Consider the following 13,010-nt stretch of genomic DNA (forward strand, 5'->3'; position numbering starts at 1 on the left):
ATAACGTTTTGCTAATCGGCCCGATATCGGGCTGAATGGACCAAGAATAGGATAGCACTGGAGGTTATGAAAGCCGCTCTAGAATTCTGTTCAACATTATTTCATCTAGATGATTGTTACCAACCGATTGGAGGTACCGTCCCTTCCTCCACCAAGTTCAGTGAGCCTAAGAGATATTAAGTGAAGGGTACCCCATCCAGGGTAGTTAAAAAAGCCCAAAGTCGTCCCACAAGTCGTCCTTTGTGAAGTGGCCGGTAGTGTTCCAAATAAGGCTCCATTTGTGGCTGGAGTCAAACGTGCACAATAAACAATCCTTTACAATACAGAAAAATCAATTTACCAACGGACGCCAGGTGGGCAATACTAGTACTGCCAGAATCGCCCTTCGAGTGTTGCTTTGAAAACGATCAGTTCTCGAATAATAGTTTAGATTTACACTTATATTTCGCGTGATCGATACAATAGCACCGGTTTACAATTCAGTTCTGTTGTGAAGGTCACTTTTCATGAAACGTGTGATCAGAAAATATTCAAATGAGAAACCAGACTTTACATTTTAATATTGTTAGCTAAACATGTTTTTGTTCGTGAGCCCTCACATCCTAAGATCAGTTTTTTTACTCCTATACGTCATATCGACAGGCGGAGTATATTGAAAACCACTGGTGCCTCGATGGCGCTCCCATTAGAGTTGTCCTCTAAAGAGAACAGTTCTAAAATTCCAAAATCCCAGGCCAGGGTATATATCATAACAGTAAGTCATGTAATATGTCATGTCAACATGATATAAGCATATGTGTGATTACATGTCACTATGGTTTAAGTGAGGTGATGTCATTTTCAGTGCTGTTTATGGTTATAAATGACCAGAGGTATGCCAACAAAATGTAAGGTAGAATGGGGTATTTGTAGCGCCGGTTTATTTGGAGCTGAATCATTGGGATATCAATCAATATCATAGGCAGGGGCTAAAATATTCCATTCTACCCTGTATCAACTGAATTGCAATGGAAAAATGTAGTCTGCCTGCAGTTTTGCAAAATGGATATGCCAGTTCTGTTGGCCATTGGCTGTGAAGTAATTTTTCAGGAGTTATCCGACATGACAATTTTGATTGCTGCCCTTGTTAATGGGGATGAATCAGTTGCGGATATGTATAGCGAATTATTCGGATGTTTCTATACACCAAGAATTGGGAGAGATGTTGTCCAATTTCTGGTCCAGAAGCCGAGCTTTTTTACATTTTTTTACGGTCGGTACGAAAGCCCAGTAGGTTCATTCGAACTCAAAATGCAATATCCAAAACACGACGTGGCAGGTTTGATGCTTGCTTCGTGAATGCATCGACTGTATGTCCAGTTAACGTCCAAAAAAACCTCGGCTTCTGGACCAGAAATTGGACAACATCTTTCCAAATTGGACAACATCATTCTTGGTGTATAGAATCATCCAAATAATCCGCTATACATATCCGCAACTGATTCATCCCACTGACAGGGCAGCAAAGGCTGCCTCATTAGCCTGTATCTCTTCTAAGGTGATGACCTGTGAGGTCATACCTCACAGACATGGTGTTGGGTGAAGATTGGAACAGTTCCAGAATAGTTCAGACCTTTAGAATTGTTGAACAATACCGATAGATCAGGACAGTTCCAACAATACAAACGAGGGGAATGTTCTGTCACTGTTCCACAATAATACATATCATAGAGACATAATGGTTATTGAAAAAAACAACAACATCTCATTTTGACCAGCGTGGAGTTGCCTATTAACCTAAAATTACTACATGACAGAACGACCATGGTCATAGTAAATTATAAACTGACACACCTTCATCAAAGGGGGATTATTTTACCTATTACAAAATTAAATCATGCCCATTTAACTGATCACCCTGCCTGTCAAATTAAATGATGTAACCTGGCCTGGCGCTTTCGGAATTTTAGAACGGTAGTTGATAAAGCTTGGAATCGGTGAAACCTTGGAACCAGTGATAAACCTTGGAATAGTCAGTACTAAACCGTGGAATCACTGTGCAAGCACTGCGTGAAATCGGGTGCGGTCCTTCCACGATTTATACCCTTCCAACTACCAATCTCGTCACAGCTGACTTTATTGATAGCAATTTGCCAGTAGTTCCAGAAACCACCTTTTTGTGGAGGATGACGTCATCATGGAATGCATTTGAATGCATTTGAAATGCGTTGTTGTCGTTAAAATATAAACTTATATTCACGAAGGGCCGCAATTGCAAATGTCTAATGATTTCTTTTCAATGAAAGCAAAAGAAAGGTTTTGTGATTGTTTTGTTTTCCATATACTCAAATAAAACGTTTTTATTAGAAGAATCATTTTGTATATTATATAATGCTCTGATTAAGCTTGGTAGATAGGACAAACATGCACACGGGAATCACTAAAAAATGTGTCCGCTCAGAACTGGTGACATCACGAAAATATATCTACATCCCTCGATGTGTACATGAAGATGTACGAAATCGCTCACAGCGAAGGAATTTGTTCACATTTTTCATCTCCAAACCCGGTGTGACGGGGATAGTAGTCCTAGGGCTGATAGTCCGTGTAACAAGAGTCCGCATTGCTAAATGTTTTGGTTAGGGTTTATAGCGGTACAATAGTTCATGCTGCTTAATTGGTCAAATACAATGCTACCGGACTATGACTCCAGGGGGACTATATCCGCTGTCACACCGGCTAAAACCTTCGGTAATATGTAAAGAGCAAGCTCTAGTGAACTCACACAACTGTTTGACATGGGGGAGCCCCCCAAACCCACGTCCTTCTGACATATTTAGCCAGAACATTGGGGGATGAGTCCCTAAGCCCCCTCCCCCGTTCTCTGAAAGTGACAGGTTTTAGTCAGTATATTGGGGGGAAGGCCCCCCAACCCCCCCCCCCCATTGGACTCTAAAAATAGAATTCCTTGGAGACGCTGAACAATAAGGCCCCATAAAGAAATAGTTCCCGCCCCGGTAGCTGTCTCATAATTGCTGACAGAAGCAGCTCTTTGTGGTGAAATAATAATTGAATGCATGTCATGACATCCAGGAGCTTTTTCTCATTTCTAAAACAGTTGCATGGTTGGAATGAATTTCCAAATCAGTCCGTCAAATCTCTATGCAATGAAAATTGAAATGTCACAACATACTGTCTCCACCGACGTTGTCCTGTATGTCTTAGCAGACGATTTTTAAATAAATGATGTGATTGATATACTTGTAGATTGGAATGAATTATTTCTTCAATGATATGAAAGCTGAAAACCCTCTGACATGTCTGAGTACAAAAATGCAGAGCAAGACACATTATGCATGTCATGACACCCAGGAGCTTTTTCTCATTTCTGAAACAGTTGCATGGTTGGAATGAATTTCCAAATCAGTCCGTCAAATCTCTATCCAAATGGAACTTTAAGACCACTCTATATTTGTGCAGTAGTGTTAAAACTGACTTCTTTGAAGCAAAGTACGTAAATCGAGAAGAAGAGGACGTTTTCTTTGTCTGCAATGAAATGTCACAACTGTCTCGGCCGACGTTGTCCTGTGTGTCCTAGCAGACGATTTTTAAATACATGATGTCCCACACCCGAACTTCAGTGGCGCCGGTGTAAATAAATCTACTTGTGTGAATGGTCAATGGCTCATGACGTCATGAAATAATTGCGTCACGAGGAAGGAAACAATGGGAATCACGTCCGACGTGGTAACTGTTGGTGCGTTGCTTCGTGAATGCAGGATCGGCCAACGCGCGGCCCGTATGGAATGCGACAAACTGTACCGGAACCAGAATTGTCATGGGTCTGCACAAATGTTTTCAGATTCGATGGACATGATGGATATATGAATTTTGTTTACACTTTATACATACGTAACCATTACACTCACTACGTTGTGTGAGTTAATATGTAAAGAGCAAGCTCTAGTGAACTCACACAACTGTTTGACATGGGGAGCCCCCAAACCCCCGTCCTTCTGACATATATAGCCAGTACATTGGGGGATGAGTCCCCCAAACCCCCTCCCCCGTTCTCTGAAAGTGACAGGTTTTAGTCAGTACATTGGGGGGAAGCCCCCCCCCCCCCATTGGACTCTAAAAATAGAATTCCTTGGAGACGCTGAACAATAAGGCCCCATATAGAAATAGTCCCCGCCCCGGTAGCTGTCTCATATCTGCTGAAAGAAGCAGCTCTTTGTGGTGAAATAATAATTGAATGCATGTCATGACACCCAGGAGCTTTTTCTCATTTCTGAAACAGTTGCATGGTTGGAATGAATTTCCAAATCAGTCCGTCAAATCTCTATGCAATGAAAATTGAAATGTCACAACTGTCTCCACCGACGTTGTCCTGTATGTCCTAGCAGACGATTTTTAAATAAATGATGTGATTGATATACTTGTAGATTGGAATGAATTATTTCTTCAATGATATGAAAGTTGAAAACCCTCTGATATGTCTGAGTACAAAAATGCAGAGGCAAGACACATCATGCATGTCATGACACCCAGGAGCTTTTTCTCATTTCTGAAACAATTGCATGGTTGGAATGAATTTCCAAATCAGTCCGTCAAATCTCTATCCAAATGGAACTTTAAGACCACTCTATATTTGTGCAGTAGTGTTAAAACTGACTTTTTGAAGTAAAGTACGTAAATCGAGAAGAAGAGGACGTTTACTTCGTCTGCAATGAAATGTCACAACTGTCTCCGCCGACGTTGTTGTCCTGTATGTTCTAGCAGACGATTTTTAGATACACTTCAAGACAGTGGCGCCGGTGTGAATAAATCTACTTGCGTGATTGGTCAATGGCTCATGACGTCATGAAATAATTGCGTCAACAACGGGAATCATGGTAACTGTGGTTGCGGTGCGTCGTGAAAGCAGGATCGGCAAGCGCGGCCCGTATGGAATGCAACAAACTGTACCGGAACCGGAACTGTCATGGGTCTGCACAAATTTTTTCAGATTCGATGGACATGATGTATATATGAAATTTGTTTACACTTTATATACATACGTAACCATTACACTCACTACGTTGTGTGAGTTAATATGTAAACAGCAATCTCTAGTGAACTCACACTTGTAACTGTTTGACATGGGGGAGCCCCCCAACCACCGTCCTTCTGACATATTTAGCCAGTACATTGGGGGATGAGTCCCCCAAACCCCCTCCCCAGTTCTCTGAAAGTGACAGGTTTTAGTCAGTACATTGGGGGAAGGCCCCCCCCCCATGGCATTGGACTCTATAAATAGAATTCCTTGGAGACGCTGAACAATAAGGCCCCATAAAGAAATAGTCCCCGCCCCGGTAGCTCTCTCATATCTGCTGACAGAAGCAGCTCTTTGTGGTGGTGAAATAATAATTGAATGCATGTCATGACACCCAGGAACTTTTTCTCATTTCTGAAACAGTTGCATGGTTGGAATGAATTTCCAAATCAGTCCGTCAAATCTCTATCCAAATGGAACTTTAAGACCACTCTATATTTGTGCAGTAGTGTTAAAACTGTCTTTTTTGAAGTAAAGTACGTAAATCGAGAAGAAGGGGACGTTTTCTTTGTCTGCAATGAAATGTCACAACTGTCTCCGCCTACGTTGTTGTCCTGTATGTTCTAGAAGACGATTTTTAGATACAAATTCAAATTCAAATTCAAATTCTTTTATTACACTAAAAACGCCCACTAGGGGCAAACGGTAACATACAATAATTATTACAAAATATATCATAAGAAATTACAGGTTATACAGAATAAGCTCACAACTATTTAAAGATAAAATCATAATAATGCCAATGGAATCAGGGCAATACAGAGTTACGCTCAGCAGAGGGAGGTGAAGGATTTTCTAGATATATTTTAGTCAGATCCGACACAGACAGAAAATGGAGATTACTCGTATCATAACTGGCATTGAGCTTTGCCCTTAAAGAGGTATATATCGGGCATGTCGCAAGGAAGTGAGAAACATCCTCAAATGATGTCCAGGACAGTGGCGCCGGTGTGAATAAATCTACTTGCGTGAATGGTCAATGGCTCATGACGTCATGAAATAATTGCGTCACGAGGAAGGAAACAATGGGAATCATGGTAACTGTGGTTGCGGTGCGTCGTGAAAGCAGGATCGGCAAGCGCGGCCCGTATGGAATGCAACAAACTGTACCGGAACCGGAACTGTCATGGGTCTGCACAAATTTTTTCAGATTCGATGGACATGATGGATATATGAATTTTGTTTACACTTTATACATACACGTAACCATTACACTCACTACGTTGTGTGAGTTAATAAACCTTCATCTACGTTTCTTGTCATGTTTAAGACGATGTACGGATAAGTGCCAGCCGGTACTGCATGATGTAGTCAATCTTCTCTGTATCACCCTGTATGATCACACCGCTCCGTAGTTCAAATAGGCCCCGTGTGGTGGCGTAGTAAGCGGAGCGCTGATTGGTCCATATTATGGGTGTTTGGTGGGCGTGTCGTGACGTGCATGCCCATATTTGGGAGATCAGTAATGTACACTGGAGGCGAGGTCTGACTGGGTTGTTCTGAAATATATATTGTTGAATCGGATATGCGACTGATTTCTAAACTACCGTCAAATTCCGATCTGATCATGTAAAAATAATCTCCAAATATCAATTCATAACCACCTTAGGTTCCAATCGCATTGTTTCATGTTTTTATGCATTTTTAGGACTGATTCCAAGGTTTATCACTGGTTCCAAGGTTTCACTGATTCCAAGCTTTATCAATTACTTTTTTAGGACTGTTCTCATCAGAGGACAACTCTAATAAGGCTTTGGCACAGATTTTGTTGGAGTTGATGAGTTTGACATGAGCTAAATGGTCTGAACTTTGCGATTAGAGATAGGCGTTCGCGTTGGCGTATCGGGGATTTGCGAAAACTCCCTATTGTCGATATGAGGTACAAATAGACCATTTTGTGCACATGGTATAGGGCCCCATCTCTACGGCCGAGTTCGGGCGCGCAGAGTCGGACCGGACCCGCGGATCGGTACGAAAGCCCAGTAGGTTCATTCAAACTCGACGTGGCACGTTGGATGCTTTCTAATTTGAAAATACTTATTTTACTATTTAGGTTAAACGATGAGGTTTGAATAATGAATGTTTCTTTTTCAGTTAGCCTTCTTGGCTATTGTATCCCCGATTTACCTCTCATGACGTCATTTTTAACCTAATTTACCATGCGGATTCGCCCCTCAAAAACTAACTTGATCAGTGCTTATCAGTGCCTTGGCGTATATCCAAGTAAATACCACACCACAAATACTGATGGCTTATATCGATCACGGACATACACAGCAGCACTATTCGTAGCGGAATAAAATAACGGTTTTATGTTTTTCAAATCGCTTTTGATAAAAATCATTAGGTAATCATTGTGTCCTACTTTCAGGCTTCATACATTTTTGAGTTACCCAAACCAAAGGACCTAAGTCATGCCTATCACCGTATGTTATCAAGCTCTTGCACCAGCTCGTATACTGCATGCCGTGCCCCCTCGCGGTGGACGGGGAAAGGAAAGAAATTAATTAATCCACAATTTTGACCTTTTCAAAAAAGTTCTTCAAAGTAAAAACGTCTCAGGGCAGAAGAGCCGGGGCGCCCCCTCATCAGATTCAGGAGGATGAATTGGTACAACTGCTACGAGCTGAGATTATCGCTAAATTCCCTGAAAGTCAGTCGTGTGTTTGGACATAGTTGCATGTAGCCTTTGTATTGTCTTCGGCCCCACTTCCATTGAATAGTGAAGTTCACGGCAGTATCGGAAGTGGGGATTGTCACGGTCCAGTGAAGTAGAAACAGTTGGGGCAGAAAATAATGATTACTCATTTCGCGATTTCTTATCTCGCGGTATATAAAAAGCCGCCGTAAAGTGTTTATTTTCGGTAATGTAAGACAAAAAAGATTTTTGGAGGATCTGACAAGAACTTGTTATTAATTGAAGTAGCTGTATGGGAATAAAAGGAAATCATCGAATTTTGGTCAATTCATGAATCCGGATAGTAATCGTAATTTATATATATATGTTTATTTCGTACTGTAGTACAGAGAATTACAAAGATAGTGCAGATAACAATCACGTGCAAGGTGCGAGTGCAAGATACAAAATCATAATACACACCCGAGACATAAGTACATAGAGATTTCTTAACCGGCGGAACACAAGTTCCACATCAGAGGACAATTAACCCGTACATGAAAATACTAACAGTTCCTTAATTTCTTCTGTATTCAGAAAGTTCCAGCCTTCTTCACGCATAACCATTAATTCCCTAATCTGAGAAGCCACCATGTTTTGCCCGTTTCTATTATTTTCCCTGTTTAAATCCCTCAACATTGTCCTCAGATCTGGAACCTGATATCTACTCCAATTATGATTGTTAGAAATAGAGGTAAAACTTTTCCCTATTGGCGACTTTAACCCCGAGGTGATTAACTGAACACTGACCCTAACGAACTTATTCTCTGAAACCCTGAACCCATGTATAAACGTGACAAACCTTTTCTCGAGTCGTGACTTTATACAACAATCCTGCGCAATATCTGGCAAGAGTACATTATGAGTACGGTATGGTAAAAATAATAATTGTCGGATACATTTCCGCCATGCAATATACAGTTCTTCCATACACACCTGAGACAATTCCAATAATTGGTACCCATACAATGGCATACAATAACATTTAAATAAACTGTAGCGTGTCTGAAAATTTGCAAATCTAAATTGAGCTAGAAGTAGGTTAGTCCGCCTATACAAATCGTTTACCATACACTGTACCCGTCTCATTCCTACATCACCCCCCAACAAAATGCCCAAATTAATTTCCTCCCTCGACAGGCGTACCATATTCCCTTGAAAAATTACCCCATCAGGTGGATCGTCACAACCAAATACTAAAAACCGGCTTTTTGTAGCATTAAAAACAATTTTGTACTGAAGAGAAAACTCGCTTGCAAAACCCAGCATCTTTCTCAATCCAAAGAATGACGGAGCTAACAGGATTAAGTCATCGGCATACGCAAATACACCACAAAATATGCTACCTACATAACAACCCACACCCGACCGAGACAATTTTTCCACAAGTTCATCAATGTAGATGCCAAACAGGAGATAGCACCCCACCCTATTTCACATCGTTACTAACACTAAAATCAGATGAAATACTATCGCCCTATTGGACCTGCATACATTGACCAGTATATAGGATTGCCAAGAAACGTGGGACACAAACCTTTATTTACAAGAAGCCTGAATAATTTCACGAAATGGCGGACACTATCAAACGCACGACTAGCATCAAGCATCATACAATATACAGGAGTTTTACTACTGTTGTAGTATTCTATTACTTCGTTTACAGCAGTGCTACCTGGTAGCAGTGGAAAGTCCAGCTTTGAAACCGAATTGAGCATCAGCTGTATTTAACACAGCATCATATTTCTTCAAAAAAACGTTGTCTAAATTTTTACCAATGATAATGCTAAGTGATATTCCTCTATAATTGTCAGATGAACTCAAGGATTTACGATTATTCTTCGGAATAGGTATCATCCTCGTCTTCGAAAAACTAATAGGACAATATCCATGTGAGATCACAGAATAAAATGATCTGACTGAATGTTAGGGTAACTATCCTTCTTCCCCCTCTTAAGTTTCCTAATACCCAGGCTAACATCTTCTGCGCTAACCCGATGATTTTTATTACATCGTCCCTCACAGCACTTTAACATGATGTTTTCACTCATCGGCTCCTTTAAATTGTTCATATCAACATTATCATAAGGCACGGAATTATACAACCTTTTGAATTTATCAGCAAACACTTCACAAATAGCCTCCTTACCCTCGACACCATCCATTAAACTCGGCATTACACCACCCGAACCTTTGATCTTTTTGACATGTTTCCAAAACTCTTTATTGTTTTTACGCCTAGCAAATTTTTCAGCAGCAACTCTTATCTTTTGACCCGTCTCACGGCCAAGTGATACACAGATCTGGAGTGCCGGCGAATATTCGCAACAACACCATTTCTAGGCCTACCATGACCATCCCTGGAACAACCCAATAGCAAGCCAAAAGTTGAAAGAAGGTTTAACCGGAATGCCCACCGAATACATTAACCGTGAAAATATCATTCGCTACCGCTGCAATTAACGTTATGTACACGTGTGGTACACGTACCTTTAAATTGGGATCTGAAACTTCGTCATGGCATAACCGCGGCTCCGCCTGTACCATTGAAAAAACAACGCACCACCTTTTATCAGAACTGATACCAGGTCACCTCCCGGTGAAAAAAATAGATCGAACGTTTTACTAAATTGGAGTCGTATACCATGTGTAAAACCGATAGTTATCCAACGACCAGTTATATTATATACAGTGGTGTACACCGTGGTTATCAGCAGTTTATCGAATTTCGAACAGCCAATGACAGCTTTTTCATTGGTGCCAAATTGCCCGTAAAGTGCAAACAAACGACGTTGGACTTGCACTCGAAGACATGTTTCAGAGATCGGTATGATACAATGACCTTTGATTTCACCCGTGACGTAGTTATACAGATAAAAGCTAAAAACACTCCCTTCCTCTTTTAAAAGGATCAGATACTTTCTAGTTTTCGTAAACGATATTTCATAATACACAGTAAGGAATGCCGTTTTGTATAATAGTACGTAATTTACACCTACCGATCGATAAACTTGAAGCTTATTGGTTTGAGACTCATCGTTTTGTTTAAGAGACACCAACTCACCAGATAATAGCATAAAAAAACAGTCGTATTTACCTATGGTGAACGGAGGCAGAATGGATCCTCTGCTGTGAAGATTATAACGTAGGGACGGGAAGTTCTTTGGAGAGAATGCATGCAGTTGTAATAACTGTTAAACGTCACCGATAGCTTTGACATTGAATGCGATGGAAAGTTTCCCTTAGGGTACATGTAACTTGCCATGTGTGACAGTACATTTTAGCCCCGCAAATTAGGAATAGTCTGGCTTGATTGAAGAATCCCTTGTCGGCAACCGTCGTACTGCCGACCAGTTACCCCGAACATTGTCGAGCATAAATTATGACACGCGAAGTTTGCCGATTGCATCATGACTAACTGACTAGAGAGAAGCATCGCCGCACTAAATATTTAGAGTCTAGACGTTAACTTCATATAAATGAACTGATTCCAAGAGAACCTGGCGATTCTTTGAGCCGGAAACTTGAACATGGAAAATGTTGCCAAATTTGTTCAACAGAATTTGTGTCCATTTTGGTCGCTTTTTAAACTTAATATCAACAGTTAACTGTTGAAGTTTCATTTCTAAATTTGGGATAATGTTTTTTGTTTGTGCGCACACAACTTGGACTGCATGCTTGATATGTATATTCAATGCAAATTTAGAAATAGGCAGTGCAAATGCAATTTGAGGATTGCCCAATACATAAATAAAGTTCTCATTGGGTTGCTTCAAGGTCATAATCTGATTTTGAACTTCATGCATCGGATTCAGAGAATAAAGCTTCGAAATCATGTTGCCTGTCCTCATTTGCTTTGAAATGAAAAGGTTTTTCCAGAAGGATTGTGGAACAGTACTAGCTGAGTGAACTCCTCGCAGGTAAAACGAGTAGAACGTAGTGAGTCTAAGGACTGTTTCAGGGCTGTGTATGACTGAAATATTGAAGAGTGTCACCTCCTGGTCGCCGGCCACTGGGGAAAGCAAAGCAAAGTGTGTGTGTAGGTTGGACAATGTCGCTTTCATATTATTAAAAATTGTAAGCTGGCTCTTCTTTGGGAGGGTTACTTTTCCGGTAAAACGCCCCACTCTAAAGTCAAAAAGTACCAGTTTTCTTCCAATTCCCGTTATTTCGAAATGGTTATAAAAAACGAGGCAAAATCTGGCTTTTCTCAGATAATAAGTCGAGTTGTAGAGAACCATGAAGGCCGTTTTGTTACGATTATGCGCATAAACGAGAGTTCTGGTGTACGGTATAGGTCGTTCAGTAAAGTGAACCAATATGTAATCTAAATCCGGATTATAATCAAATATAAAGTTGTTTTTGTATGATTCGTCGTTCATATGGAGGCGCACATTGGGTATAAGTTGCGCAGCATATTTGAATCTGTATTTCAAGAACCTTGTACCCTGTGTGTCAGTTAATAATGCATTGTATTGAACAGTACAATATCGATTCACTTTTTGAATGACTTATTTTTCGTTTTTTTTATATATTTCAACCAGACAATACAATTTACCCCCTACAGTACATCGTGTCCTTTCCCAGCCACGGTACGTGTGACATTCCACGTACAACGAATGCCAAACGTTGAACCGACGCATTGAGTGGAGGTGCCCGCGTCCCCAGCAAATGTCCGGCCAGAAAGGCACCCGATCAATACTGAGAGACGGGGACAGATTGTTGTAGCAACATCATATCGAGTACCTAGCCCAAAATAGAGTGAGCTTGAGGAAGAATGTGGCCGACACCTGTGCAGTACACAGATGGTACTGACCCTTGTTAAAATCATCACCAATAAAGTAGAACGTAATTGTACGGATTGGCCTGCATCTGCCCACAATAAACATGCGTATTATTGAAGTTGGGTCTCCAATAAAAAACACACACCAATATGCGCATATATAGCATGGCATTGCCACACTGGTCTCTCGTGCACTTTTCGACGGAACCCCAAACCCCTTGGTATAGGGGTCTGAAGCCCTCCGGTGTAGCGTGCCATTGTTCGTGTAACTCATATACCTAACCAAAATGCCTGGACCAAATACATTCATATTTGTATTGTAACTTGTGTACATTTTACATTGTTGGAACTCAATAAAGACTGAAGTTTAAATTTTGATCGAAGATTTGAGGGGGTATTTTTGCTTCATGATTCTTGAACTTTACCTTCTTTTGGTAACCGTGACTCCCTTCAAACGCCAATGCCTCCTCCTCCTG

At 40.8% G+C, this 13,010-nt stretch overlaps 1 protein-coding gene across 1 annotated transcript in view; it reads left to right on the top strand.

Moving 5' to 3' along the window:
• LOC135494239 (Na(+)/H(+) exchanger beta-like) overlaps positions 1-13,010 on the top strand; it is a 333,142-nt gene that overhangs the window by 188,297 nt on the left and 131,835 nt on the right. The gene's annotated exons all lie outside the window — the stretch shown is intronic.

This window comes from Lineus longissimus, chromosome 10 (genome assembly GCF_910592395.1).
Source record: "Lineus longissimus chromosome 10, tnLinLong1.2, whole genome shotgun sequence".
Classification (NCBI taxonomy): Eukaryota; Metazoa; Nemertea; class Pilidiophora; order Heteronemertea; family Lineidae; genus Lineus; species Lineus longissimus.